The sequence below is a fragment of the Buteo buteo genome, chromosome 22, assembly GCF_964188355.1.
Source record: "Buteo buteo chromosome 22, bButBut1.hap1.1, whole genome shotgun sequence".
NCBI lineage: Eukaryota > Metazoa > Chordata > Aves > Accipitriformes > Accipitridae > Buteo > Buteo buteo.
The window spans coordinates 15,276,634-15,302,611 of record NC_134192.1 but is presented as its reverse complement, the minus strand read 5'-3'; the positions used below and the strand labels follow the sequence as shown (position 1 = coordinate 15,302,611).

Here is a 25,978-nt window from a genome sequence, read left to right as displayed (position 1 = left end):
AGATCAGGCAAGCTCTACTCCGTGACTCTTGGATTTTGGACAAGCATTAATAATCTCTGCAAAATGCACCCTAGTTAGCAGGTTTCAAGGCGAAGCAGGATCTCCAAGATGCATCCAGTACTCCTGGAGCCGAGTACTAACTTCTCATTGCATCCCTTCAAGCTGCTTCACCTCCGCCTCCGCCTCCTCCTCCCCTGGTTTAGCCACTCAGCCAGTGCCCAATACCCCTAGGACAGATGTAGTGGTTAAAGAGATGTGTGCACTGTAAACAGCGTGCAACCTCATTGCTACTCTGAATTTCAGGAGGGTGTGAGTCCTCCAGCTCTGGAAATCATTCTTTACAGCCAGATGTTTTGCAGAATAAATGCAGGGTAAGAGTAAAATATAACTAAGCAAAACCTCACAGCAACACATTCAGTATAAACAAAATCAGGACATGAAGAAGCTACACTAGATGTGTTTTACAGGTTTTCAGACAAGTGTAAGTTTTTTCAGCACAAAAAAATTTCAGCATTTCAGTCCAATACTTAGAAGTACTTGGTATATAAGTGTTTTAGCCAGTAGCGACTGCTAAAGCACTTGAAGAGGGTCTATGCCAGCTTCCAGCATCACTTACAGCCACCCTTCACCAGAAAACACAGCAAGCAAGATAAACTCCTCAGTCTGGAAACAAACTCCTGCCAGGCTGTGATGCCACACACCATTCCCACCAGAACAGCAAAGCAGCTCAGCCCCAGCCTCTCAGGGCAAACGACTCCAAAAAGTTAGGTAGCCACCACAGCCAGAAGCCTACAGCCATTTCCCCAAAGTACTCAGAGCTCCTCACACTTTCTGCAAGGCAAAGGTTTAAATATTTAATACTTCTAACATGCAAGTTTAAGCAGTTGTGCTTCTTAAAAGCGTGCTGCAGACAGAGATGGGGTAAGATGTGCCCCAGACTGAGATTTCAGGGAAGGAACACCCTCAGTCCTCACTTGAAAAATTAAATACCCAGTGATGCAGAGTCAGTCGCAGCACTTGCTGCTCCTGCTTGCATGCGCTGCTCAGTCAGGTGCACGGATAAATCCCAAATTTAAAACGCATTAAAACCTGAAATTCATCTTTTCTAATAGCCGCTTACAGCTATTTTCCTTTATCTGCTACAGCATCGGGAATTGCTAGACAGTTTGCAGAGAAAACAAAAGCAAAACAAGTCGTTGCAGGGCAACCTCTGGCATGTGCTCGCATCCACGCAGGCAGCCAGAGCCCCGAGCAGCAGCCAGCAGCGTGTGTGGCATCCTAAGGCCAGCCCGCAGCCGAAGACACCTTACCTTTCCTTCCTTCTCTCCCGGGGAAGGCGAGTCGCTCCCTCGGCCGGCCCGAGCGCTGAAGCTTCTCTCACGCCCACAGCAAGGATCTGGACAGCCAGCATTCCTCCCACCATCCCCGCCCAGCAAATGGGAGGTCGCTTCCCGAGAGCCACAGAAGGGATGCGGTCATGTCGCAAAAAGATGCATCAGACAGGCTGCGGGACAGGCGGCTTGAAGCATCCCGGACAGACCGAGCAGGGATGGGGGGATCCTCCCCCAACAACCAGCTTTTGTTCTTTTATTGCTTGGCACTTGGGAACAGGAGGCAGTAAGGTATAAAGCTTTTAGGTAAGCAAACTTTTTTTTTTTTTATAAGAAAAAGAACTTTTAACTTTAACATTTTAAATTAAATGCATTTTGCTTTGCTAGCTCTCAGCTTGTCCAGCCAAAGAACGACATGGAGCTTGTATTTTGGTTTATGTACTTATTTTATGGATGTCTTTAAAACCACCAGAAGCGCACGAACTGAACAATGAGTATGAAGACCTATTTGGCCTCAGTCCACACTGAAGGAGGATGCTGCCCTGCTATTTCACCCCACAGCTCCTCAAAAAAAAAAAAAAAAAAAAAAGAAAGAGTAGTCTAAATGGGTGGTAAATACAGAGCTGGTCCATATTGTAATATATTGCATTACCTCAACGATTAATCCCTGCCTGCTCTAGATGAAACACGGGCAGATATCTGCTACCAACCAGGAAGACATAAGCAACAGAAACATCATGTACTATGTTGCTGATGATGCAATGCACAGCAGCAGAATCAATCACCAAAAAGGTTAAGTGGGATTTCCAAACTATAATCACATATTTCAGAAATTTCTATTCCTGTTAAGTCCGTAATGTTTGAGCCCTCCCATAGCTAAAAGGAAAGGATGTAACTTACTAATGAACACAATACTTGAATTAGTAAGGAATTTGAAGAACCCATGACCATTCTAAAAATTAAAAATTCTTGACCAATAGGGTCATTGGGTTTTTTGTCTCTTTTTAAAAATTATGTCAGCCAGGAAAGTGACTCATTGCCTGGTCCCATTTCTTGGGCATCACCTGAAAATTTAGCTTCCAGCTGTAAAGTTTCAAAAGAGGTATAAAAAACAAAACAAAACAAAAAAAACCCAACCCCAAACCCACAACCTGCCTGCTTCCTCAGGATGGTAAATATAATGGAAACCAAAATAGAGGGTTTTATGCCCAGGACTGCAGCTGCAACTTAAAAGGAAAGAAGTTGGCTTGAAAAACACTTTTGCACTCCACTGAGATCAGGTTACCTGCACATTAGACGGGGTTTAGGGGAGAGCAACTTTGACTTTGCTCCAACTTGCATCAGCAACCAGCTTCAGCATTGCATCAGCCCCTGGGTGCAAGGAGCCCATCTGGCTGCTCTGATCCAAACCAGTGACTGTGTCCAGCCCACAAATTCTTGGGGCAAACATGCAACCATATTGAAGAAACTTATTCCAGGAAGTTTAGTCCCTCCACTTTTCACTCTACATGTGAGCATAAATTCATCCTGTAAGGTTTAGGAAGTGCTGAGGCTTTGAGGCTTGGCAGGTCCTGGGGACAGTGTGCCAAAGCCCAGCTCTCAAAATAGGTTGTGACTTCTATCAACAGCAGAGCCCTTGCAGGAGCAATGTCTGCTTTTGGGAGGGAAACGAAAAAACTCCTCTCCTTGTCTCTGGCATCTGTGTTGCTGGGATAGAAAAGTAGCACCTGCAGGTGTGCAGGTAGCAGATTCACACTGCAGAGGCAGACACCTAAAAGCCACCAGCCCGTGCATCTTCAAACGTCTACTTACTCACCTTTTGTCAGGTAAGTGTAATGCATCCTACAGGGCTAACAGCTATTACCGTTCTCTCTCCCAGGATGGGAAAGGGCATTGCTACCCACTGTAGTCACTCAACACAGATCCTCAGTGGCTCCACCGCGAGGAGAAGTTTAACTGATGCACACACAGTGCATGTGAAATACCCGTCTTCCACATTTGCAAAGGATCAGCGGTAGCCAGTTTTTCCACAGTTTTAAGAGCACTCTGCTCTCCGAATACTCCAAATCCAGTCCTGTCAGTCCAGCCTGCAATTACACTCAAACCTAAAATAGCACTTCGGCAGTGCCAGCACCACTCATCTCCGCGTCATGCCCCGAGACTCGCCGTGCCGGGGCGCGGTGAAGGCAGGCAGTGGATGCACAGCAGCCTGGGCACTCCCAGCCCACTTCCTCCAGCACAGCTGGTCACACACCGCTCCCCACACTCTTCCAAAATAGCAAGTTTTACGGTCAAGCCAGTATACCAGCGTATCTTCCTCTTCCTCCCTCTTTAAGAAAGCCTTTTAGGGAAGCACAAGATGCTGGAGATGCTCAGAAGTTACTCTGCTCAGGTGACATGTCTGCTTCCCTGCACAGAGCGTCAGGATGGAGGTTTACACACAAGGAGGACTTGCAGCACCGACAGGATCCCTCCAGTGCATCATTGTGCAAGGATGCATCTCCTCCCCAGCTCCAGCTGCCAAGTTTCACTGGGAGGCCACTAATAGGTATTTGCCCTCCAGAGGTTACTCAACAACAGCTGTGGGAGTAGCAGCCATTGCCTTCTAGGTGAAGAGGGAACAGAGGGTAAATCCAGGAGTCATCTTGTCCTCTCTCACCTCTAGCCCTCAAGAATAGACCCTCTGGCAAAGCTCTGAGGGAGGAAGGGAGCACATCCAACTTGCTGGCCTGTAGCTATAGTGTCCTGTGCAGCCCCACTGCTCTCCCCAGTGAGTCCCACTGCCCAGCAGAGGACGACCACCAGCTCCTGGACACCAGGCTTTCCTGCCCACTCCAGAAGTAGTATTCCACCCCTAGTTAGCAATGCCAAGAGATGCCATGCTAATATTGGAAGCTGTACAAGACAACTAAGGAAACCCATGGCAAAACACAAGTCCCTGGGCATGCTACACCAGCCCTAGTGATTTTTGGGAAGGGTTTTGCCTGCAGGCACCTCTAGCTCCTGCCTAAAAAAGCTGTTTGCTGGGATATAGCCAGCTCCACTGTTATCCAGCCAAGGGGGTGTAGGGGATGCTGGCCCCCTCCAGCATCTCCATGCTAGAGAAACCCGCATGGCCAGAGGGCTGGGCCACACCAGCCTCAGGAGATCCCAGAGTATCAGCAGACCTCAGTGGGCCTCCAGGAGTGGCAGAGGTGGCTCCTGCCTCTGCCTGGCCCTGCCTGCTCTGGTGCTGCATATCAAGCATTTTCAGAAGCATCCCCTTTCCTTCAGGGGAAAAAAAAAAAAAAAAAAAAAAAAAAAGGAGGGGGGAGGGGGGAAGGGACACAAGGACAGCCCCCAAGCTTTGAGCGAGGTCTTTAGAGAGCAAAGCTGAGTGGCCAGCTGCCATCCCATTTTGGACTGGGATCAGTGACCATTTACCATGGGCCAGATGCTCCCCTCCTCCAGTTCTGTCCACATTCTCTTTTAAAGATAAGGATTTTAATGAAATTATGCACAGGTGGACAGAAGCACTCTCCCCTGTGCTTCTTAATACAAATTGAGGTTTTATGTGCTTATTGCCTTCACCTTCAGTTGCAACCAACTGTAGAGAACACTCCATCAATGTAAACAGGTATGGAAGGATTTGACAACTGAGGAGCAAGCATTTGACCTTAACTCCTCAATTTATCAGTCTTTTTAAAGAAAAAAGGATCTGTCTTTGCTACATTCCCCCCTAAAAGCTTCCTGAGCTGCTCAGTCAGCGAGCCTGTCATCAGGAAGAAAGCAAGACATTAGTCAGGCTCATGCTTATTTAATAAAAAAACTTGCATATGCAGTAGGGACTGAAAGTTAGTCTTTATTTAAAAAACACTTGCAAACTAGAGTACGATTTTGTAGTGCAAAACATATCTGAGGACTCGCCCGATTTATCCTGTGTTCCAACAGCGCTCATCTTAGTAATTAACTGACTAGTTATTCACAGCTTAGAGCAGGGAGCTGTGCAGTCACCAAAGAAGTCAGCAAGTATGCCCAGAACATTGTGCAAAGGATATCTCATGTCTCACTATTTCATAAGGAAATCAGAGGCTCCACTGATGTCAGCTCCAGGAAATGAGCCACAGGCAGATGATGCCGGAAGCAGGCTTTATATTTAGTACTGAGTCACCCACTTTATTAAATTCAAAAGACACAAAAGGTGGGTGTGGAGAGGGGATACATGGAAAAAAAAAATGGACAAGTTATTCCCTTGAGATCATAGGCAATGGGGAGTCTAGGGTTGGGTGGGATTTTTTTGTAAGGGGAAAGAAACTAAAGATGACCTGGGAACCCTTTCTGCACTTTCACTGGAAAAGCAGTTGCCAGATCTGCTGCACTTCCCAGGGCAGAAGCCAGCACCGAAAAAGCTGCAGGGGTTTGTGGTACCGTTGGGGTTTGCTCTGGTCAGTCCCGCAGGCAGGTCTCAGGCCTGACCAGGGCACAGCTAGTTCTGAGGCTCTTTCCCATCCTTTCTGCTATGTCTTCTTTGAGCCAAAACAGAGGTCGCTGGAAGGAACTTGGAGCAGAGAATATTTTTAAGCCAGTTTTGCAGCTCCACCTAACTCACCATGAGGTGCACCTTGCACCTATCACGCCCCAAAGAAAACACTTTTCTTTGGGTGATTACAACAGCGTGAGGTGAAGGCTGATGAAGACCAAAGCATGCAGAGAGGAGCTGACCTGGACATACAGTAAAACTGCACCCAAGTAGGGCAGACATCACTGCAGGCTGCCATCCAAAGGCCACTCTGTCCCCCTCCACCTCCTCAGCATTTCAGTCCCTCCATCCCAGCTCACTGTGGGGTCAAATGGACATCGGCACAGGGAAGGAGGGGCAGAGCAGAGAGGGACCCTTGCATAGCACCCCAGTTAGACCAGCTCAGCCACACCACAGACCAGGCCACTGGAGGAAGGGTGGTACTAGGTCTGGTAGAAAGGTCTTGCAGGCACAAACATACTTTTCCGTCTTTTACCTCACCTGTCAGGTCTGCCCATCACCCAAGCTACTACTTGACATGGCTTAGGCAATCCTCTGCTCACCTGGAGAAGATACTCTACACAACTACCCACCTTAAGACACTACTCTAGGAAACAGTGTTTTATACTAGAATTGCACTATTGCAGAACACAAGTGACTGTTTGCCCAAGATTTCTGAACAGGGAAGCTGTTCTGATCCATTTTCTGGCAACATCAAGTTTATACACATTTACAATTGAGACATATAAAGCATTCATGGGAACTGCAACCTCATGGAATAAACTTCAGGTTAATTTGCAAAAGCTGCAATTTAATAGGAATGTAGTTCATTGTACTAAGGTCTTTTGACAAGCAAAAAAAGAAAGTTTTAAGAGACACCAAAAAACAATTTTAACTGCAGATTGTACAATATAGATGACAGTATAGATTTGTGAACAAGAGGTTCATATTTTCATACAAGTCCATCATAAGCCTTTTCACTTTCTGTCAATGATAAATACTCTGCAGCCTGAGCAGCAGCAACAGCTTTGGAAAGTTTTCAGCTACTTGAGCTGGACTTTTCCCCTGAGAAGACTCACTTTCCAAATACTAAAACATAAATACTGCTACCAGAGCCAAGCACCATAGCTCATTTTGATATAAAAAGTCAACAGCAAACAAGAGCTCTCTCTAATGCCAAGCACCACCAGCGACTTGCCTACAGAAGCAGCCTATTAAATTACTAATAAAATTGGTGTAATCTTCAAAATAAGATTACAACAGCAAAAAGGATGTGGCTCGGAAAATAATCCATGGATTGTAGCAAGACTGGCAATTATGTAGAACCAGAGGTCAGGGACTGCTTAGTATCTTTCACCCGTACACAAGAAGAGGTTATACCATTGCAGTTACAGCCTGCTCCGACCAGCAAACAGACATTCAGCCAACTGTTGACCACTCACTGTCCAGACCAGTCTGCTGCAAACCGCTCCTGGCTGGTGGGGAGGCTGTGGGAGACTACCACTGGGTGGCTCTTCAGTCCCACACAACTCATCTGCGGCTGACCTACTATCAAAAAGGTTTCGGTGCTGGGGAGTCAAGGCGAAGCTGTTACAGTCACAGACCAACCTGGGCAGCAGCCCATACGCCCAGCCCTGCCTAAGAGGATCTTTAAGGAGTCACTGGTATCTCATCTGGACATCCTGCCAGATGCTGGAGGTAGAAGATTTTGCATCATGTTGTGCAAGTGGGCCTACAAATTCAGCTGTGTTGAACTAGTTCAGAATCTCATCTCAAGGGACCTTGAAGCTTTTCCTGGTATTTAGCTTGTGCCTGCTTTTGTTGGCTTCCCCCCCAACTGCTCTTTTTGTCTCAGATCCCAACAGAAAATCTTCTGTAGGATGGACCTGCTGGAGAGGATAACTTCAGGGGCTCCCATGACTACCGCACCCTTTTCAGATGTGTGGAAAGGTGAAGTAGAGCTGGATTACCACTCACACATACACTGCAAGTTGTCACCCATAGCCTTCACGTCCCCAGACTGCAATCTTCACCGTACAGCTCATTACATTGTTAATTAGTAAGCTGTCTCACACTTTCCGGACCATAAAAAAACAGCTACTAGTAGCAGACTGATCTCTATGCTGTGAACCCAGTCTTTGCTTTGACTGCAGATGTCTTATACTCCCAAGTCTGTTGCTGCTGCTGAGTTTAATGCTTTATGAATTAACATCCCCCCCCATCCTTCCAAATGAAAAAAAAAAAATCTACACATCCTACATAAAGCCAAGACTAAGCAAGACATGCCAATTGATAGAAGGCACAAAGCAACTTTACAGCTCAGGTTGGAGGGGAAGATCTATATCTGGCAGTAATAACACCACAAGGTACAACATGGATTACGCTAAAGAGGTCCAAATGCTGATCAAGAATATTAGCTATGAGTGTTACACGTGAAAGGGCAATGCACTAAAAGCAAATGCAATACCTTGCTATTTGCCAAGTTGATATCAACCAGCTGCACAAAGCCTTAATTGCTAAAGTGAATTATTGACTGGTACTGGTTGTAAAGGCTCTTGCATAACAGGGGGTTTCAAGGCCATTAGTACAGGGCAGAATCTTACTCCATTTCACAGCTTTCCAAGACCTCTTTATATAGGCCTTCAGAAGACAGGGAGCAAAGGGACTGACTAAAACAAACCTATATAACCCAGAAAAGGGGTATATACCCCTTAGAGAAGGGGGAGGCAGGGAGGAAGGCATAAAAGGTCTTGCCATTAGCGATGGATCTAACTAAAGTTGGCTGGGCACTGCCATAACCATCGGTCCAGGAGAGCTACGGTAACTTCCAAGAGCTTCTTAGCTGGGCAGAAGCAATGTAAGTTTTTCAAGTTTTCAACACGAAGTCTGACTGTGCTGCCTTTGCTTGAGCATTTGGTTTATATAAAACAGTGGCAACAGCCCAGCTGGAAATTAGATCAACAAGAATGTTACAAAGGAGTGGGCAACAGAAGGGCAGGGGCAGGATTGCACTGGAACCTCCCATCCACGTCCCCAAGGAAAGCTTAGTCCTGACCTCAGCCAAACAGTGCAGAAAGCAACAGGCTAAAGTTTAGGTCAGTCATTAAGGCCACTTACTCAAAATATTTTCAGTTTTCAGAAGGCCCAGTTCCCCCCCTCTACTTATGGAAAGGTGAATTCTATCTAAGTGAGGATTTCAGAAAATTGCTTATTACTTCCAGGAGCACTGAGAAACATGAATGCATTTCTAAATGTATTTCCATGTGCTCTCTATTGACTTCCTTCAAAGTGTTGCTATCTCAGAAACAGTTCTTAAAAGCAGGGGCCAACCTTCTCCCTTCTTGTCTGCACAATACCAATCATAACAGGATAACTTTACATACACCTACAACACCCTATATATTCCCTAAAATAAAAGTCCTCACAATCCATTCTTGGAGGCAAAACATTTTGTGCAGAATTCAGGAAGAAAAAGCTTAATTGCAATATTGTTTCAGAACTCACTTCCTTTATTTCTGTGACCAGCTGGAGACAAGCACCTTGTTCTATGCTGGGTCAAGGAAATATTTAACTACAGGATTTATAGTGGAATATATATATATATGCATATACCACCGCAGCACTGCAGCTGCTCAGCAGTTATAGCAGAAGGCAAATACCATTTTAACCCAAGATAAACAGCTACAGTCTGGAGTATCAGCCTGCTCATTAGCGTCCTGCTGCAGAGGCTCCAAGGCAGGAGAGCATCCAAGCCTGTCCCTGGGACGAGACTCAGCATCCTGGAATCTAAAAACCACAGTCCTGCTCCAAACCCAAACAACGCTCCACAGACCCTTCCCAGCTGATTAGCAGGAAGGAACACAAGATTGCAATGGCAGCGTAAACAAGGACCCAGGATTTATGATCTTTCAGACGTTGTTTAGCAAGCTGAAGCACTGCTTCACAAAATACGAATGCCAATTACAGGGATGGGTAACTTGAATTCAAGTTTCCACTTAGTTAGCACTGTTCTGGACACACAGAGAACTTTGGTGCTCGCCCAGCAGTTTTGCCTGCCAGGAAGGGCTACAGTGAGCTCTCCCAGAAAAATGGGGACAGCGACTGTGAAAATGCATGGGACCTTATCCACCATCCCCGTCCTTCCCAGGAGGGCAGAGACAAAGGCAGCAAGCTCAGTCCTATTGTTTGTGAAAGTAGAGCAATACACTCTTCTACCTTGCAGCATTGGAGAGACAGTGGGAGAAGCAGATTAGCAATCCTCCTCCGCTGTTATTCTGAGCGCAGCCCATTGAGCAGAAGTTCTGGCACCATGGGCTTCTGCAGCCCGGGCTGGGACAGTACCACATACACTAGCAACATTGCTGGGGCAAAGATCAATACAAACATTAAAAAAAAAACACAACAAAACAAGACCTGATCAAATTTAGGAAGAGACACACACATTGCTACAAATATGGTAACCCAAAGTGCTCCAGTCTCCAGTTTCTGTTGGAAGCTAACGGGTACATCAGAAGTGGGATGGTCTCATGAAGCAAAAACGCTCATCTCACTACTCTGTGTTAACACAAACTGCATCACCCATAGCCACTATTTCTGGCACTAACAATGCAGATTGTTACGTGGTACTTCCAGCATCCAGAAGCAGGATCATACTTTGCTCATCCGGTCTGCTCCTGTGGTGCCAAACTGCAGAGATACTTTGAGGGTAAGAGCGTATAGAAAAGCAGGACTTTAGCTACAGTTTTCAGATTCCAACACAACAGGCAAGGAAGAACATGTGAATGGCACACAGATGACTGTGTGACCTTGTTTCAATAACTACCCACTGCACATCACCTTCCATCTAATCCAGAGATGGTACAAGCTTCTGTTATCCAAGGTCTTCAAGCTGTATTTTAAATATCCTGTGCATTTTGCTCTGGAGAGCCCTAATTTAATCCCTAACATATTGGCAAAAAAATCAGTCCCATATATATAAATTGAGTGCAGAATCACATGCCTTCCTATTTTCCTTCTAGTACCAAAATACTTTTCATATACTGATCTTCATATGATCAGGAGGGAGATGAGGGAGAACAAAGGGGATTTTTCTTAAACTTCATTTCCCACCTCCTCAACGAGGCACAACAATTTCAGTAGGAATCCAAGAGGATGTCCATAGAGCTCTGCAATTAATTCATATTTTTTTTCTCTAGCAAGACAGTCTTCCCATCATCTGGAGCCAAGGCAACAGAAGCAGCTTTAGCAAATAAAACTCTGGCAGAAGCTGCACTAACAAGACCCAGGTCAGGGGCAGGATTACCTACTGCACGCCAGAGGTGAGCCCTCTCCAGCTACTGCACCAGCAGTCACTGATACCTCCTGCAAAGCACAGCATCTCCCCAAAACACAGTCTCTTTCAGCACCTGATATTAGAAACACTGATACAGGACAGCAGCTCTTCTGATGTTATTCAGCCTGTCGTCTCCCAGAGTATCAGATTTTCTTCTTTATGCTTTTTCCCAAATTGGTGTTTTGCAGGTTTTTCCTTGTCTTGACCTGACCCTGCAATGGGCAACAGTTCACATTGCCTTAAGTTCCTGTATTTGCACAATTTTAAAAAGCAGCCTAGCTAGCAGTTTTTTCAAGAAAAATTCAGTTTCCTCTAGCAAAAAAAATGTCTGTAATAAAGACATAACTGCAGGAGTCAGTTTTTCCACTTTAAGAAATTGAGATATGAACAAATAGCCCCTTGACTCACAGCTAGAGTAAAAATATGCAACCGAGTTAAATAAAGGCTGAAGGCCCTGTCCCTAGCCTTTGGGAGAAACAAAATACTTCTAGTGTCCTTCTACAGCCAGTTTCATGACTGTTTACACAGGTTTTATGAGAGACAGTTATTTCACATTTTTAAATTTTATTTTATTTTTTTTTACAGTCTAGTCTAGAATAGAAGAAACAGAAACAGAAGAGGTCAAGGCGGAGGCTACAAAAACTGAAGAGAAAAAGGCATTTCAGAGAGACATTTGATCAACAAGGTAAAATAAGCCATTCCAGGCCCACAAGAGCATGCTAGTCACGAAGAATCGTGGAACAGGCAACGGGGCAGAGTCTCCCTGCCCTCCTCCCATCGCACTCCCCTGCTCATTTATTCCCACCCCAGCCCTAAACAACTGTAGAGGCTTATGGCTAAGCTGGAGGCTGCAGTTGCGAGGTACCACTGCCTGCCTCCACAGCCCAGATGAGCCGCGTGCTGCCTTTCCCTGCAGAGTGGGCAGGAGCCTGCAAGTAGTTGGCATTTGCTACCACCCTGTAAAACAACTTGCTGCCTCACACAAGCATGGCCAAGGACAGTGGAAAACAAATTAAACAATGCAAGAAGTCAACAGCTGAGGTTCACGAGGCAGAGAACAGATGCCCAGAGCAAGGAGACACTCAGCTCTTCCCTTCTGCTATCCCATGGCCAAACACTTGGCTTGGCTTTTCCAATAAGCAGTGGGGGAATGAGATCACCACACCAGATACTGGTCAACCTCTTGCCCTTAATGTGTTTTTCTGTTTTATAAGAAGAGGGAGGAGCGTGCAGCTCAAGCCTGGACAGACAGGACTGAGCTGAAGGTTGTGGGGCAGGAGCAGTCTCCTGGCCCTCATACTTCCCCACAGCACTTGAGCTGGGACATACTTAAACAGGCAGGCTAATGCCTAGTGCAGACCCAAAATGTTGCTGTTCTTGCTGGGCATCAAAACACTGGTCAACAAGAAGGCAAAAAGATAAAAGGCTGTGTTTTTAGGCCAGGATTGCTATCTTCCCTTGAATGCATGGCCTTCAGCCATCAGGCCTCAATGCCATTTTGTCAGGCATTGGAACAGGCTGCCCAGGCAAGTGGTTGAGTTACCATTCCTTGGAGGTATTCAAAAAGCACGTAGACAAGGCACTTCGGGACATGGTTTAGTAGGCATGGTTGACGGTCGGACTCGATGATCTTAAAGGTCTTTTCCAACCTAAACGATTCTATGATCGGAGCAGCACACATGCCCTTTCCCACCCAACTCCCTGCCAAGCTCATAGAACCAGGTAGCAGAGCAGTTGTAGGAAGCACTTGCCTTCATCTTCAGCTGGCCAGAGCTCTGTCCTTCCTTCTTTCCTAGAGCTAGTGACCTGCGAGTCTGCCGGACCTTCCTCCACAAAAGCACCTCCCCATCCAGGAACCTCTTCAACCCCTAAACGCTCCCCCAAGAGAGCAGAGCCTCAGGGTCCTCCTGCCACCCATGAGACACCTTGCTATCACACTAAGATGTTACCATCACAGGTAATGAAGCATAAGAGCTTCTGCCAGTGTTTTCTTAACAACTCCCTACGCCAAGATAGGCATTTAAGGAATCAAAAAAGGCCTTGACTGCTTCCTGCCCCTAAGGCTCAGCGATACAGCATCCATTCATCTTTTCATCCCACCCAGCTGACTCTCTCCACTAACAAGGATGGACCAGGGGCTCTTTCCAGGCTACTGGACTACAGAGCCTGTGGTCTACAGTTTTCAACTCTTTCAGGTCCTGCAAAAAGCATGGCTAAAACTTCACTTAATATCTACTATAACTACATGGCCGGCAGTCAGACACTTGGCTGTACACCTCCCCAACGCTGGTCACCTTAGTACTTTTGGATGAATTAGCAGCAAACAGATTTTCTGAGGTATTTTATAGCTGAAGGGCTTCCTGTGGCTGCTAGCGCCCCAGAAACCAAGACGTGAACATGTTGTGTACAGTTTTCAGTCTGCTGAAAAGAAAGGCTATTTTTACTCCAAGCCTACATAGGGTGGGGCTCAGTCTCCAACCAGGCCAAAAAGCCACTATAATCCACAAGACCAATGTCTGGCAACCTTTGCTTGCAGGCTGATGTCTGTTCTATTTTGGGGATGGGAGGAATTTAGAATAAAAAGATACATAAATTTAAAAACAAAGGAGGGTATGAAAAGTGAATAGAGGGAAGGGCCAGACTTATCCTGTGTATTTTGGTATAAAGAACAGGGCTCTAAAAGAACACAAATCAGAATGACTTTCTTTTCTATTTCCTACAGCAGTTTATAAAGTATCATTTATAACATGGGCTAAGTGCAACCCCACTATACTTTGTACAGGAGGAAGGGCCAACCTGTGGCTCCCTGCACAGCACTGAGACCCTTGGGAAGATGAAGCAGGAAAATGGTTACCAGCCATGGACATACCACTGGGATCCTATACAGGAAAGTTTCCTATCTCAAACTCCAATACAACAGCTGTTGGGATGCCTTGTTGTTTTGTGATGTTGGGACTGCAAAAAAGGCAAAGCAGAGCCACCAAAGCAACCTGAGGATTGGAAAATAAGAGAAGTTTTGCTTATTTAGGGTTTATGGCCAACAGGCAACCAACCCACTAAAAGCAGAGATGTTCTATATGCTATCAGAACCTAAATGAACCCAAGATCACACAGACTTCCTACATAAACATACCACTAGGTTTTATTTGGTACAGGCACTGTCTCAACTTGGCATTCAAGCCAACTCAACACAGCCATTTACTTTGCCATATTAACTCCAATTTTCTTGCACTACACAGGTCATCAGCCTAAAAGAGGGTACATAAAGCTTCTCTCACTGTCTTCAGATGCCTCTTTAACATCCATCCATCCATAAACTGTGAAACACTTACATAGGCATCAGCATCTCTAGAGCTCCTTTTTCATCTTATCAGGACTGGATTATTAACCCCACTACGGAAGTCTGTAATTACTTCTCTTGGCAGAATGCAAAAAGGGCAGAACAGAAGAGATTGTACACCGAGCTAAGTGGAGGACCAGCAATGATGAACCTCAAGCACTGCTATCATTTTGGTCATGGACTTCTTAGAAAAAAAGCCAACACCTAAGCAACACTGTGAAGTTCAACCCAGATTTTATAAGCATAGCAGCAAGACTGAATGCTGAACACCTCTTAACACTAGATAATACGTTCATGGGCAACATCACTTTTTCCTTCCTTGTTCCACCCATAAGTGACAGCACCAACTACCTGCTCTTTTACTTCCATCACTAAGGGCAGTATGTGATGGGGAAACAGTGAATGAGACAGCAAACTATTTTCAGCTTTATAAAGAAAAAACAAAAAAGCTTACTTCAAAACATCAGAAATTAGGCCTCCTGCAGACACACTACACCTTATCTTCTCTTGAAGATCACAGTAATAGTCTCTCTTCCCAGCTATGCAGTGGGGACTCTCAGCAATATCTGTGAGCTGTCACTCTTTTTACAAGAACAAAAAACCTACTGAAGAGGCAGGAAAAACAGCTGTAAGCATTTCAGAGGAGGAAATGAGACAAGGAGACTGGTTAGAAGCATATGGCCCATATGGATTGACATGAGCAATCGGCAGCAGTCCTAACCAGAGCTTCCCATTTCAGACAGTTGTCCTCCTCCCCACATCCTCAGATGCATGTCAAACCAATAATTATTTTATTTCTTCCATACTGAGTCCCAAATGTCAGTAGTGCACAGGCCACCGTGCCCCGTGGGGACAGTCTGGATGTTGCAGGAGGAGCCAATACACCCCCAGGAACGCGCACATCACCCTGCAGCACAGGGCACTGGAAAGCACAGACCAGCCGGCACAGGGTGACACAAGGAAGGGGACCCAAGGCAAGCAGCCCACCTGCCTGTGATGCTGCATTTCCACAGGCAGCGGTCACCCTCATGGCTCACAGCTGCTGAAAGGCAGAGATAAACTAACAGGGCAAAAGGGAAAGAATGGCTCTCAATAGCTCTGCCTCTGCTAATAGCAACCCTTCTGGGGACATGGAGGCTACCTCTTCATCATCACGCCACTCACAAGCCCAGTGACAAAACTAGCTTTGAGTAGCCCAAGCATTAACCCACAAAACCCAGACGTGAAACACTAGCTGTTAGAGGAGCACACAGGATGTAATTCTTCCAAGCAGGCCAGACAGGACTTGCTTGTCATTCTCAGCATTTTTAATCTATTACCAAAAAAGCCAACAGATTACAGATTCCCAGGAGACTGGCAGATGCCACAGTGACCGAGCGCATTGGCCACGCATGGCACTGGCCACCACAGCTCAGCACCCTGTCCAGGGCGGTCCACACCCCTCTGATGGGAACGGACCTGCCAGAAGAGGGTGGACCAGGCCAAGCAGGCAGTCCCGCTGCCAGGGCAGCTGCCTGCTAGCAGCACTGACGTCAGACGTGCCTGCCGCAGGGAAGAGCTCGATTACCTCCAATGCCACCACCTCTGGATCAAACAGCGTGGTATTAGCAGAGGGCAGATTGGCCTATCCTCTCCTCCCACCCCACTCTCTTACATGGAGACTTCCATCTCCCAGCTCCATCAATTCATCACGTTTTCTCGCTCAGCCGGTACAAACCTGGTTGCTCTTTACGTGGCTGGCAGACCACAGGGGGTACACCAACACCTTATCACAGAGGGTCACCTCAAATACCTGAAATCTCCAACACAGCGCCTGCTGTCCAGGGTTGGGCTCTGCAGCCACAAACACTCATGAGTCCCATCTTTTGGCTGTAATCAGATCATCTCTTAAATCACCAGTTAAAAGGGTGGACATCCATCACCCTCCAGAGGCAGCACGTATTCAGTGCCGCAGCACACTCACCCCGGGAGGTGTGCTGGTGCGATGTGCCAAGGGAGACTGGGTGGGCTGGGGGCTGCAGCACAGTGAGACGGGGCAGGAGGATTTCTGACAGCTGGGATTCCCTGTCCCCAAGCTGATGGCACAGTGTGGCAGTGCCACCCAGCCAGGCGCATGTCACTTGCTGCTAAAGCAGAGGAGATCTACACCTAACCTAGCCCTTCACTCGGGAAAGGGATCTGCACAGGCCTTCTCACAGGCCACACTGCAGCATCCCAAGTGAATCTCACAGCACAGAACATGATGGAGAGTTGTTATTGAAGTCTCCTCTTCAGAAAAACCTGACCTAGAGGCAGGAAGAACATCTAGGGCAGGAAAGACTAGTGAGGATGGACAGGACAAGCCTGACCTGTCACCTACAGCTCCAGCATTGAAGAGCACAATGTAGGCAGCTACAGCTAAGACTGAAGCTGTACTACATGCTGCTGTGTCCAAGTACCACCCGCCCCACACCCACTCCCAGCACAGACCACGCTGGGGATACCTACTTTTAATTCCCTGCCATCCAATAAATCCAAGAGAGGCAGTACACCCATATAAACACCCAAACCCGAGCATGTGGAGCAGGGGACACAACAACAGCGCATTCATGGGCAGCAGTTACATGGCTGAAAGCAATTACAGCCACCCAGTCACTGTCAGCTGAGCTGCTGCTGCTCAGAGGACCTCCAGGACGGCCGGTTAGCACCATTTCTCCCAGCCATATCACCCAGAGCTCAGATGTTAGACCATCACCCAACTGCCTTCAACCAAGAGATCACACCTCTCACCCTTCCAACCTACTCATCTACCAGCAGCAAGAGTAGCAGGTACCTCTGGGCTGGAAAAGGGCTTTAATGGTGCAAGCAGGGAAAGCTGATTCTGTGTTAAGAGCCCGCTCTGGGATGGTCAGAGGGGAAACAGTCCTTCCATGCACCCCTCCACCAGCAGCACTGCAGGCAGAGCTCAGCCAAGACCTACTCACCGTAGATGCAGCTGCTGCTGCTTGTGCAATAATCCAGTTCCCAAAGTGCCAACAGGAATGTACATGCAAAGATGTCAACAGATGCCTATCGAAGGGTTTGGGTACCATGGATAGGAAAGAGAAAGGTGATAGTGTGACATTCATTAGAGTAACCCAACAAATACTGATTTAATACAACCTTGCATCACCCTCATTAGAAAGGTTGGTCTCAGTTTTGCAACATACTTGAAATGGAAAAATATTCAGGAATGCTTTGCTCTGCATATGCATTAAGGTTATTTGGTAAACTTTTTAAATTCAATATCTAACTTTACTTTTCACAGAGATCTGGTGGTAGAAGTTTCTGGATTCATGTTTGGCTTTTTTAGTGTAATTGGCAATTTTCAGTTACTGCATGAGCTCAGTGTCCAAAAAGATACACAGAATACTTAATACACAATAGTACTTCGTTCAAAAAGTGTTGAGTATGCGACAGTCAGTAATTAGTTAATATTTATTAACTTATCATATTGTGGCTATTCCCAATATGACAAGGAACTCAGTAGTAAAAAAAAAAGTTAAAAATTAATATCTGTTATTGCACCATGCAGGTCAATAGCTTGTCAGTCAAATGTTAAACAGCTGTCCCTCAGAGAGGAGAATCTGCTTTACTGTGCTGAATTACTGCTTTAACATACAGGGAGGCAAAGATAATATTCAAAGCCTGAACAAAACACCAACTTAAACCATGTTTCTTTTGCTGTTTATTGCTACTCTGTGGCACACAGATAAAAACCAAGTTGTAGCAACATAAATTTCACCTGTCCAAATCTCTGCAAACTGCAAAGCAACACCATAGCAGGTGAGATCTCTGTCCTTCCTTCTCCACATTTGCCTTCTAACCCTCTTCTTGATCAGAAGCATCACCATGTCCCAGCACAGGGTTAACCTGCCTCCCAACATGGCAGGTCGAGAGCCACCATTGTCAACACCATTAGCAAGCTGGGACTTTGCTTTGCAGGGCACCACTGGATCTATACAAAACCCATGCCGGAATAATGCAAACAGGCCAGACGCTGCTTTACCGTCACTTCCTCTGCCACAGGCAGTTCACATGCAAGAAAATCAAGTTAACAGGCCCATATCTAAAGAGGGACAAATGTCCCCAGAGGATTCTGGTCTACAGCACTCAGCATTTTAAGAAGGAAGGAGATGCAAAACATTGTAACTTAAAAAAAAACCCACAAACCAAAACAACAACAACCAACCAAACCTGAAAAATTTGCTATAAAGCAGAACTCACTCAGTCTTTGGTTTTGCTAAAAACACAGCCTCATTGTGTTTCTCCACCTATCATTTAATGCTATGTAACATAGGTTACCAAGAACACAGGTAGGGTGTACTTGGGGAACATCATCAAATAAACTATTACCACCTGAAATATCACCACCAAGACAACCTCAAGTGCTAAATTAAGCTCTTGTAAGTGATGAGGTGTACTTACTACTGATCACTACTATCTACTTTGATAAGGAATTGGATTAAAATATCTATATAGAAAGATTATGGGTACACCTTTCCTAAAGTCACTGCCAATCACGTAAAAAGAACAGCATTTCTCTTCTCCCAAGGCATTACACTATACACATTAGCAAAAATGCAACTCCTGCACTGATGCTCCAAGAAGTGGAGCACTTGCAGTTTTACTACACAAAAGACACAGACAGTACTTCCAACATGAAGTTTACCTATAAAGCTACTCACAAGGCACTTGGACCACTTAGATCACTGGCAGCTGCTTATGCAAAATTACTGAATTACTGTCCCTCACACCCTTTTCAATCAATCATTGCATAGCATTCTCATTTGCTTCCTTCAAGTCCAAACTGTTGTATTTCCACTTCTCCAAAGCCAGTTAAGCTGCTGCACTAGACAGCCAAGTAAACACAGGAAAGAGTTACTAGAAGATCCCGCATGAGTGAATTCAGTGGCAAATCCATTTAACAAGGCTGCAATTCCTTCACTCACCATCTTAATCTCACAACAATTGAAACCTGGAGCAGAGAAATCAGTAAAGGAGCCCCAGGGGAAGGAGTTCCTCTGCATTTATCCCAAATCCGAGCATCCATCAATCGAATACCTAATGAAGTCGTCAGTCCCCAAAGCCCTCCCCACTGTGAAGCTAATCTCGCCAAAACCAGTAAATAGGTTTCTGGAGTTTTGGGCATTCTTTAATCTGGGGAGATGTTTGCCTACTTTATAGGAGGGGAAACTTGGTCAGATTAGCTTTGATAAGAGAACAAAGACCCTGGTTAAGCATAATTCTTTATATCTAGCACTGAATAACTGAGTTTAATAATCACATTATGATCTCTTAACCCAGACAAAGAAGGAGTAATTCATCTTTCACAAGCAGAGAATTCCTTCAAAGGAGCTTGGTTACAACCAAGCAACATCCTCAAATTGTTAAATGTTTGGCAAGATTAACGGGCTGTGATAACAACAGTGTTTCAAAAAGATTTTTCTTAGTAAATTATTTTATAACGTACCTCTTTTTTTAAAAGAGTTATTCAGATGCAAACCAGCAGATCTGGAATTTAAGTTCTCTGCGTGCACACACCCCACAGAAGGCCATCAAACACCCCGGGACAGAAATCAGCTGCAGAATATTGCACCCAGGGGACTCGCCTTGTGTCCACTAATCCCCCCAAAACACTGCACTCCACGGACAAACTACCAGCAGCTCCTCTTTGCACAAGGCTTCTTTTCGAAACAGATTGAATTTCTATACACCACTATGCACAGCACTAACATATGTTGATCTCTAACTATTCCGTCTTAATAACCAGGTTCCAGCTGTTGTCTTTAAAGTTACTATGAGCAAGTCTCCCAGCATTAAAAGGAGTTTTTTCTTCTCAGGTTACCAGGCTTACTGGAGAAGTCACAAGTGTTACTGGTTGAACAATGGCTCCAAGTTCTCATGCAAAAGCAATTTATCTGAGATATCTATTATCTTTTATAGTCTCTTCTACAGACTGACCAAAAACAGGAAGCCCAGCTCTCGTGTGCACACGCATTCCACTGGGATTGTGTAACAGCAATAACAACCTCGGAGGCTGATTCGATGGCATTTGCTCAGAGCTATACCAACAGCTCTCCTGAAAAGAAATAAATGAGTTCAAGTGATGCCCTGCTTGAAGGTATGGATGCTATTACAGAGCAGACACATGCAGCCTGTCCCAAGGAAGCATTAACCGGAGGTTAGATTCCCATCCGCACGTCTCGCCGCTATTTCCACTTAGCTAAAAACTTACAACTGGAGAACAGTCATGCCTGCGGAGTTTGTTACCTCTATAAGCAGCGGGGCTTGATGCTATCCATTAGAATACTTACAGCCAGTGCCAGCGTGCCCCAGCCTTTCCTATGCAAAGGCAAGTCTAAAGCTTCACCTCCTGAAAATTTCCGTGCTCTTCCCTTTCCCTCTGCAGGCTCCCAACAAGAAGCCATTGTTCGGGGGAGCAGGGTGACACTTCCTCTCCCAGTCCAAATTAGAGATGTATAAAAATAAACCCCCACAGCTGCCCCACTAATTCATTTTATTTCACCCCGCTTCAATTAGATGAGAAGTCGGCTCCAATTTCCTCACTTTTTCTGCTTTTAGGAACACTATCCTGCACAAAAGATTAAAGTTAAACGCAGACCGAGTCCCCCTTTTCGGTACTGCCCTGCGGGAACCCGCAGCGGGAAGCGGCACCTCCCCTCCCCTGCAGCCGGGCTCTGCTTCTACCAACTCGCACAAAGCCCGAAGTTCCGCAGCAGCCGGGGCTTTCGCCGCGCACCCCTCTCCATCCCCCGGCGGAGCTCACGGCCCGGCCCGGCCGCACCAAACCCGCTCCCAGCGGCCACGGGGCAGCGTATCTCCCGCGCCCGCCCCGGCTCAGCCCGCGGGTGAAGTTTTCCAGGGGAATGAATCAGACGAGCGCCTTTTCATCGCCGCGGGGCGGCTGGAGGGGCCGCCCGGAGCGCGCCCAGCGGACACGTACTCCGCGTCCCGGCGGGCACCGATGCGCCCCGGGCTCCGCGGAGGGGGGCTCCGCGCCCGTCCCGCCGCCCCACTGTCCCGGGACCTCCCCCACCCCGGGGACACGCCTGACCGGCAGCGGAGCCGGGCGGCAGCCAGAGCCGGGCCGGGCCCCGCGGAGCCGCTGGGGCCGGTCGGCGCCTCCCGCCCCGCCGGCGGGATGCTCCGGGATGCCCGGGCCGGCGCACCCCCGGGCGGCGGGGCGACTGCCGGCGACTTTCCCCAAGTCGGAGCCGCGCTGGAGGAGCTGCCGGGAGCACTCACCGCCCGAGCGCCGAGCCGAGGCGAGCCGTCCTGCCGAGCCGAGCCGAGCCGTGCCGTGCCGTGCCGTGCCGTGCCCCAGCCCCGCTGCCCGCGCTCGGCGCGCCCCAGCCCCGCCGCCCCGGCCGGATTGGGCCGCTCGCCTGCACATCACGGCGTCCCGGCGCGGCGATTAGGCGGGCGCGGAGTCACTCAGGGCGGGGAGGAGCCGCGGCCCCAGCCAGGGCGCGCCCCCGTCTCCGCCGTCGCCGGGCGGCTCTGCCGTGCCTGACCCTGCCCGCATCCCCCGCGCGTCCCACCTCCCGCGCAGGCATTCCTCCTGTCCTGCGAGCATCCCTCGTTCTCCCCCGGCACCCAACTCCCCTCCAGCAGGCATCCCTTCTTCCCTACACGCATCCCAGCCGCCTCCTGTGCTTGCGTCCCTCCTCCCGTGCAAGACCGCATCCTTTCTCCCGTGCATGGGCAGCTCGGGCTCCCTCAGCCCTGCCGCACAGGCAGAGGAGCTCTGGGCTCCCCTCGCAATCTCCCCTTGTCTCCCCAGGAGCAGCCCCGCTGGCTGGCGCTGAGGACGCCCACGGGCAGCTGGTGCTGGTGGGCACCCCGGGCAGGGAGCTCCCCACGCGGGGGAGCCAGGGGCTGCCCCAGAGCCACGAGGAGCGGGGGGGTGGGGGTCCCTAGGCCCTTGCACCCTGTACTCTGTGCTCCTGGGCAGGGAGCGTTGCCACGGCCTTTCCCCACCTGGCCTCCGGCTGTCCGATTTGGGATAGGTGGCCTCATAACTGTCCCAATTTCTACATTTGCCACACAGACATTTATACCGAAAATTGCTAGAAGGGCTCGGGAAACCAAGGGCCTTAGGGACGCTTTTGCGTAGAAGTGGTGGAGAGCTGAAGTTACTTCAAAAGAGGCCTTGAGCGGAGAAAGAAAAAGCAAAAACCTGCTGTGGGAAGAAGGAGGTTGAACGGAGAGAAGGAGCCGGGGGGCCAGAGCTGTACTGCGGACCTGGGCCAGAGAAGGGGGCAGCCGTTCCCCCAAATGAGGAACCTCACACTCCCCAGCGGCCTGACGCTGCCACCTCCACCAGGACCAGGCGAACACATGGGTTCAGGTATTAATACCTTCTTCTGGGTTTAGGACAAAAGCAAATATGCATTCAGGCCCACAAGACCCTTTTCAGGTCAGAAAGATGAGCCATTCCCGTGCCTGGAGGTGAGAACAGCACAAAGTAATAAATTCAGACATAAACCAGGAACATTAAGGCAAGGTGCTAGCTCTTGTATAAAGTAATAGCACATGTCCCATTTTTTTTGTGTTTAACTACTTTCCACCACTGTCAGAAAAATAAAACTTGCAGAAAGGCGACAATTACCTAACAAACTATTAATAGATAAGGTGCACACCAATATTAGATCATTCTTTCTCTCCTCTTTAAAAATTAAATAAATGTAGGACATATTTAAGTAGAACTGCCCAGTGAAATCCACTATGAGTAATGAGTATTTATTTCTCTATGTTGCCAGTGTTACAGGCGCACATATCTGGAGCTGAATTGCATAGTCACAAGTTATGAGGCTTTGTATGAATTATTTACAGAAAGACTGTCAGTCCGATCATTACAGAATAAAGCAAAACACATTTCATTGTCAAAAAGGTCAGGAAAAATTCATTTTGCAGTTAATTTTCCAAAGCTACAAAATGACAAGGTCTCACAGAGTGGTCCCACATGATGGAAGTGACACGGCTCACAGTGGGAGTTTCCTCATCACATTAGCAGGAGCAGCTTCCTGAGAAGAATTAGACTCTCTTCCCTTCGTCCTTTTATTCTTTTTATACAGTTGGATTTCTCATTGGATGTCAGAAACTCTTACATATTCATCAGTTTATTAGACTAGCTCTCAGGAGATAGGAGTAGTAATTTTATACTGATTTAAAAGATTAGTTCAATTTCATGCTCTATGGTGGTAGTCCTCTGTTCAGATTAGGCCAATGCTTCACATTGCATTACAAACACAACAGAACTGTGAATATTTCTGATTCTGGTTGCAAATTTTAGCAAAAAAAATATACTTTAGATTATTTTTTCTCAGATTTTGCCAGCATGCCAACATAAAAGAGCTAGAGACATGAAATCATCTTTGTAGATCTTGACTATTCAGAAAATGCAGATTACACGTTTCTGTGCCCTGCTTTTGTCCAAACCAGTAGTATGAAACAGGCAACTCTTTGTTCTCTAAATGAGGGAGCAGAGTATTAAACATATTGAACATTTACCAGTTGCCTCTTTATTAGGATTTCCCCATGTCTTCATGCACAAAGAAAGTTAAGCTATAGTAGTGTAGCGGGTTGACCCTGTCTGAACACCAGGTGCCCACCAAAGCTGTTCTATCAGTCCCCCTCCTCAGCTGCACAAGGGAGAGAAAATATAACAAAGGGCTTGTGGGTCGAGATAAGGACAGGAGAGATCAATCACCAATTACTGTCATGGGCAAAACAGACTCAACTTGGGGAAAATTAACTCAATTTATTACAAATCAACCAGAGTAGGGTAATGAGAAATATAACCAAATCTCAGAACACCTTCCCTCCACCCCTCCCTTCTTCCCGGGCACAACTTCACTCCCGGATTCTCTACCAACCCTCCCAGCAGCACAGGGGGACAGGGAATGGGGTTTATGGTCAGTTCATCACACATTATTTTCTGCTGCTTCATCTTCCTCAGGGGGTGGACTCATCACACTCTTCCCCTGCTCCAGCGTGGGGTCCCACCCACGGCAGACAGTCCTCCATGAACTTCTCCAACGTGGGTCCTTCCCACGGGCTGCAGTTCTTCATGAACTGCTCCAGCGTGGGTCCTTTCCACGGCGTGTGGTCCTTCAGGAGCACACTGCTCCAGCGTGGGTCCCCCACAGGGTCACAAGTCCTGCCAGAAAACCTGCTCCGTGGGCTCCTCTCTCCATGTGTCTGCAGGTCCTGCCAGGAGCCTGCTCCAGCGTGGGCTTCCCACGGGGTCACGGCCTCCTTCGGGCACCCACCTGCTCCAGCGTGGGGTCCTCCCTGGGCTGCAGGTGGAGATCTGCTCCACTGTGGACCTCCCTGGACTGCAGGGGGACAGCCTGCCTCACCAGGGTCTTCACCATGGGCTGCAGGGGAATCTCTGCTCCGGTGCCTGGAGCATCTCCTCCCCCTCCTTCTTCACTGACCTTGGGGTCTACAGGGTTGTTTCTCTTACATGTTCTCACTCCTCTCTCTGGCTGCCATTTCTGCCTGTCCCAGCAACTTTTTTTTCCTTTTTAAATATGTTCTCCCAGAGGCGCTACCACTACCACTGATGGGCTCGGCCTTGGCTGGTGGCGGGTCCGTCTTAGAGCCGGCTGGTATTGGCTCTGTCGGACACAGGGGAAGCTTCCAGCAGCTTCTCACTGAAGCCAACCCTGTAACACACACACACCCTGCTACCAAAACCTTGCCACACAAAGCCAATACAAGTAGACAAATCCATTAATTCAGCTACAACCACCGCTTCGTACCCTGATATAGTCATCAGGCTCAGTTTAAGATTTTTATTGTGTACTCAATGTAATTGCTATATTCTGAGTGAGATGTCAAAATGTAGAGATTCATTTACACATAACTAGCGAACGCCTTCTTTGCAAAAACACACAACCGTACATTCTTAGGTGATTCTTTATGGGTAAAAACACTCATTAACACAGGTACTAGTTTCCCTTTCTGGCAAAAAATAAACATAAGGCTCAGCAATTACTGCTTTGTGAAACAGTGAACAAACTTTTTCAAGAGCACCTGACAGCAAGCAGTTCGGTTCTTATGTCATGGCATCCACAGGTGATATGGCTGGAGGAGGAAAGGTGAAATTTTGGCAAAGGTCTCCGGGGAAAAGCGGTGGCCTTATAAAAAGTTCCATGGAGATGCTAAACAGAGACTGAAGCACAGCATGGGTCTGGAATATCAATGTTGGCCAATGTCTGAAACGTTCGGGACATTTTTAAAGCCCTTTCAAAAAGATTGCTATTTAGAAAATGGCAAAGAGCACTGTTTACACAGAGGGACTTTCCGCATAATGTCATGCATGAACAAAGAGGTTAGAGCCAGACAGGCAACAGGTATTTCCAACCTGACTTACAAGATAAATAGTTTTATTTAATATTAATTTTAAATAAAGTTGTAGAAAATAT

The 25,978-nt window shown here is 47.3% G+C and overlaps 1 protein-coding gene across 2 annotated transcripts in view; it reads right to left on the bottom strand.

The window, feature by feature from the left end:
* The window catches only part of PLS3 (plastin 3), a 55,304-nt gene extending 33,431 nt beyond the window's left edge, over positions 1–21,873 (bottom strand). Inside the window, exon 1 of one of the 2 annotated variants that reach the window (XM_075053792.1) lies at positions 21,789–21,873. The gene's annotated coding sequence lies outside the window, so the exon portion shown is untranslated. Of the gene's footprint in view, positions 1–1,310; positions 1,479–21,788 lie in introns of those variants that run through there. The other variant, XM_075053791.1, reaches the window with a different exon arrangement.
* Between the last annotated feature and the right edge of the window lie 4,105 nt (positions 21,874–25,978).